This window comes from Toxorhynchites rutilus, chromosome 3, assembly GCF_029784135.1.
Source record: "Toxorhynchites rutilus septentrionalis strain SRP chromosome 3, ASM2978413v1, whole genome shotgun sequence".
Lineage (NCBI taxonomy): Eukaryota > Metazoa > Arthropoda > Insecta > Diptera > Culicidae > Toxorhynchites > Toxorhynchites rutilus.
The window spans coordinates 195,491,649-195,497,648 of NC_073746.1; positions in this window are offsets into that span (position 1 = coordinate 195,491,649).

Sequence of the window (6,000 nt, forward strand, 5' to 3'; positions counted from 1 at the left end):
GGCAACGATCTGTGCTGCGGAACAAATTCGGTGATACAAGTTGCTGCACGAAGGTAAACAATGGTCACAGGCGCACGAGATCATCATGGAGCATATTGCCGTGGACTGTGTTATCAACGGTGGGTGGTATCTTTCGACAAATTGAACGAGTTCTTAAATTAACTTCCGTTTTTGTTTTGTCCACAGATTCGCTACAGATTCGAACAACGAGTTCGATGATGTCAAACAAATTTCCAACTGGTTCATCAAGGGGCATATTTTGAGTGAGCTTATCGAGACTTTATGAGGAGGTTAGTTTGTGGTAATTTGAGCACACCAAAAATAGCTCTCTCCTAATATTATATTCATATTCTTTCAGACAATTTGACCTGACTCGAGACGCGATCGTCTACGAGGTGGACGAGGCTCGGCTCGAGGATCTCAAGCCCTAAATGTCCGATCTGTGATCGGTGATCGAGATGTTTCCCTGTCCGACGCCGAAGCATCGGTTCTGTCAGAGCGAAATCACCCAATATATCTGAGTCGGACATTATTTGCCCAAGATTCGCGCATAAATAGCTGTGCGTTGATTCACGCTCGAGTAGCTACTCCTGCCCCAGGAGTACGTGCTCGACAAATTGCGGTATATGCTGAGCGCGTTTCTGGGCGAGGACCTGCGTAAACAGCAATGAGATAGAGTTCGAAGGAAAATTATGACGTTATTTTAATCATAAAAATGGTCAGTGCAATGGTGAAATAAAGAAAAAACACAAAAATATGGGCACACAATACATATAAATAACTTCATCGAGCTGATTGTGAAGGTGTATTTTTGTTGATTTGAACACACCAAAATAGTTCCCTCTTCTAATATTCTTATTCAGTATTCCAGACAGTTCGACCTGACCCGGAACACGATCGACGATGAGGTGGCCGCAACTCGGCTCGAAGAACTCCAACCCAAACTGTCCGATCTGTGCTCGGTGATCAAGATCACCCAGCTGTTGGCATATATGATTTGGCCATTCTTCGCCCACGATCCGATGTGCGTTGATGCGAAATGTGCTCCAGAAGCTGTCCCTGCCCCAGGGGAACGTGTTCCTGGAATTGCGATACATGCTCAGCGTGTTTCTGGATGAAGATCTGCGGAAGCAACAATGAGATAGTGTTTGAAGGGAAATTATGTTTTGACGTAGGACTACGTCTTTCATTTCTATACCGGGGTGTAAAATCAAAGTTTCGAAAACGAAAGCGTTACGCCGGAGACCGAGATTTTGGGCGTTAATAGCTCCTAAACAACTGAACGAAATGGTATGATAAACACTTCATTCGAAAGATAAAATGTCTACGCGTTATATACTTGTTACTTTTTGATCCAAAAACTTGTTTCAATAGTCTTAAAATTGCTTTCAAAAAAGACGGGTGGGTAATGTCGGGGACATAACCGGAGTGACGTAGGACTATACAAAGGGGACAGCTTTTGTTAAATATATATTTTAAATACAGTCAACTCTCCCTAACTCGATATCCAAAGGGACCATCGAGTTAGGGAGGTATCGAGATACAGAACATTTTTTCCTAATTTTTTTTATGTCTCAAATTGTCATATATTAGGGTAAGTGTCCCAATTATGGTATGAATTTGAATTTTTGATTCATTCCCTTAAAGTGAAAAAACACCTTTCTCATATAAAAAAAATATTTTTTCCAGAATCTTTCAGGAGGTGATAGACGGTTAAATTTCACGAAAAAAATCCTTCTACGCATATGTTAGAATTTCAACGATGACAGACTTATAGAACTTTTTCTTTGTTTCGGATTCTGTCTGATTCTGATTCTGGCTCAAACTGACTCTACATTGAAAAGTATGCTACGTAATCCGATTTTGTTGCTTTCATTTGAAAGATGAGAAAATTTAGTACAGGATATAGTAGTGGAACATCTAAATTAGTGGATTAAACATTTTTGAAGTGGAAAATTTAATAGTTTTTTTTTTATTTGTAATTATTAATGTATGTATGAATCAACAGATTCATACTAAACTTGATTGTTTCTATCAATTAAATTAAAGCTCTCTAACCTCTCTACAATTTGTTCTTTGACGCCCAACTTCTATCTCTCTTAATTTCGCTGCAATATCGATATAAACAATTCCTGATGAAGATTCAGTCAAAATCTTCAAAAATCGCGATTTTTAACCCACTGTACTTATAAAAGCCACTTAAATTTCACCTTAATGCTGAAAGGTTAATTTTTTTTCTTTAAATTATTCATATTTGAATTATAAAAAAAACTTTTTTTTTCAAACTGTATACAATCGAGTCCTAAATTTTACATAATCGAATCATATATAATCGAGTTTGTATATAATCGAGTCCGACTTGCATGAGGCACTAGGTTAACAAAGAAAATATTGATTAAGTATGTTACTCAAACTGAATTGTAACGATCACGCAGGAACTGTTCAATCACAAAGAAATGTTCGAATAGTTTCACAGGAACATTTTCAGTTGATTTCAATATTCCGGACATATTCTTCAGGTTTGATTAAACGTTCGAATTAACATCTCAATAGAACTACTATCTTCAGCGTTTTTCTCAGGTTTTTCAACACTTTCCAGTATATCGGTATCTGGCATCAGATCACAGCAAATCACGTTTTGGTCCCTTTTGCACTAATTATTAAAAGACATTGAGCAATCGAACGGTATTGTACCGTCGACATTGCTCACGACACATTAATTATGCCAGCGGAATATCACTCCCGTCCATGTTGGTTGTGCTTTAAAGTTAGGATTTCCCAGTTTCTGGACAAACTCTCAAGCCATATCCCGAAGAATAGAAGAGGGGTAAATTATTTTGTCTAGCTTGACAAGACAAAAATTCATTGACCGGTCCAGCTTCTCGATTCTGACCAACCTTATATGCTTTTGGTCTAGATACAATTTTCCATTCCGATTCCATTTTTACTTTAGTTTGAGTAGTGTTGATACCGCACTTTGTGCAATACTGAAATTATTTGCAGCTTCAGACCCCTTCCGTCCATATTTTTCGACCTGCTCGATGATGCTCAAACCTTGCGCAATGGTTAGCGTTTTGATTGTTCGCTTGAAAGGTTTCTCGTGGTTTTCCATACTTGAAAAGAAACCGTTTGATGACACGAACACTCCGTCTTCACTTTCAAGGGCAATTGAAATCTGAGGTAATAACGCACAAAAACATGTACGCGAAAATCAATCGAGTTAGGGAGGTGAAAATCCATGGAAAAATGAATCAAATCACATCGAGTAAGAGAGGCATCAAGTTAGGGAGGTATCGTGTTATGGAGAGAAGAATGCTTGTTAAATCGAAGGTGCCATGAAATCCATCGAGTTAGGGAAAATATCGAGATACAGAACATCGAGTTAGGGAGAGTTGACTGTATATTGTTTTATTAGCTTCTCCTACGTGAATACCTACCTATCTACCTGAATAATGGATTAGATTACTGTTTACTCTTTATGAATATGTTGATGGTTCTGAAAAGAACCTTTGGTGTTGTATTTTTGTTATCACTCGATATTCCCATCTTGTTCGGTTAAACCTTCCTGTTTAGCTATTGCGTTTGCCACTCGCCACAGCTTTCACAGTTGGAAAATTTCTTCCCATCCAGCTTTTTTTTATTTAAATCGTTTATTTTTACAGGCTCAGTTACATAGGTTTAAAGGAGCCGAACTCCTTACTGTATTACTAGTATATAAACATTTTTCCTTAATTCTAATGTAAATAATATAGGAAACCGATTACTCGCGGTCCCATCCAGCTTGTGACATGTTGTTCAGTAAATTACATTTAATGCGACGTGCCGGAGAAACATTTTGCCACTCACTGAAACGAATTGTTGCCTTGATGAGCGCCGAACCGAAGCTGCTCTGTTCTTGATGTGGGTTTTCTGATTGTCGTGAGCAGCTTTGCAAGCCAACTCGAGCACTCCGACGGCCGAAGCTCTATAATCGCTGTTAGGTATACTGGTGCTCCGGGACCTAGTTACGGCCTAGTTACCCTTGCGGAGCAATCAGTGAATGCGACCAACAGGGAATTGGAGAACTGCACGGTTCGAGTGAGACTTTGCCTTTTCCTTAACTTGTCCTCCTTTGTTACGTCCACGATGCCGATGCCGTACAACCACACGGGTTTACGGTTTGAAAGAAAATAAGATATTTTTTTGGGGTCCGCGTGTTTTATACTCTAGCGGTACACACTCACAGGATAGAGACAAATCGGCAGACTCAGCCAGAGGGGCGAGTCCAACGAGACGAACAAATGAGCGTTAAAAGGGAGCGATGGCAAAAAAATACATTCATTACGATTTGTTGTGAAAAAGACGCACCACGCTAGATATGGGTTACAGACTAGGGGGGCGTTGCTGATTAATGGTCAGCTGCATCCCAATAGGAAGTATCCCGTGTCGGGCACACGTACAGAGCATCGAAGACTGCGACATACCAATTATGAGAACACTTGTAATACTAACCTCGAGTCAACCGCGAGTAATCGGTTACATATTACTAACATAGTCTAAGCAAACATTGTCAAAATATTGAACTCCCGGCCCCGTTAGGCTGACGCCATATGAGCTTTAATAAAATATATATTTTGGATAAAAAAAAATCACGATTTGTTCGCTCGTTGGATTCACATGCAGGCTAAAAAGGGTCCTTTTCAGGATCACAAAATTATCTTCAATCTAAAGAGTTTATTGTTTTGTTATCACTCGATATCCCCATCTTATTCGGCTAAACCTTCCTGTTTAGCGATTTGTTGCCACTCGCCACAGCTTTCACAGTTGGAAAATTTCTTCCCATCCAGCTTTGTGACATGTTGTACAGTAAATTACATTCAATGCGACGTGCCGAAGCGCCACTCAGTGTCGCATTGGAGGCGATTTTAACCTGTAATTGAACATTTGCGATGACAGTGGTACAGTGTCGACTTTCAATGTGGGATCATAATTTGGATCTCTATGTTTACAAAAATGTCCAACTAAATAAGTCGCATTACATGTCCGTCCAATTAGCTAAATGTCGAACTAATTGTAAATTACTGTACTTTCAATCTGGAAACAATTTAAGAATTGGTGAAAATTGAATAATCAGGAAAGTCCCCAACTATCAATAAGCTCAGAACAACTGCCAAATTCACATACTCATCAGATCCTGGCAAACAAATTATGAAAAAATCAATTTGTGTTTTATTATTATTTTGGATAATGTTTTAGAAAGCATTGAACTGTATTTCCTAAACTCTTTTTTTTGAAGGATTAATGGCCCTGAAAAGCGCCTTGTTTTATGGAATGGTTCCAATTTAGAAAACTTAGTACTCGTGGTTTTGAAAACGCCTGGTTTTCGAACGCCCTCGATGCCGCCTTGTTCTGGATTTGCCACCAAAGCAGTTTGTATAAAGGACAAACTTTTTTCTTCTGCTACCAGCTGCCGTTTTGCGATTGCGTTTACCACTCGCCACTCGCTGCAACTGCCTGTTGTCTTGATGTCCACCGAACCGAATGTGTTCTGTTCCGAATGCGGGTTTTCTTATCGTCGCGAGCAGCTTTGCCAGCTAACTCGATCACTTCGGCGGCCGAAACTATATACGCCGGCTAGGTGGACTGGTGCACTGGTACTAACGCGCTCGGCCTAGCTACCCTTGCGGGGAACTCCAGATCAACACGGTTCGAGCGGGATTTTGCCTTTCCCTTCATTTTCCTCCTTTACCATGTCCAGACATGACTGCTTGGGTTGGTTTGTTGATGTGTTGTGATGCGAAACGATGTGGTGTACGATTTGAATGAGAATGATCGTTACGGAAGGAAGGAAGGTATTGTATTATAGAGACTTTAAACTTTTGCAGTTCATTCGTCTCTAGCCTTGAGAAAGGCCCTTTAAAAACTCTACTCTACTCTACTCCAGCGCTACCACCTCCGCCCTCTTGCCTTGAGAAAGGCACTCGACAATGTTGTCCAGTCGGTGTCCACACAAAGAATGAT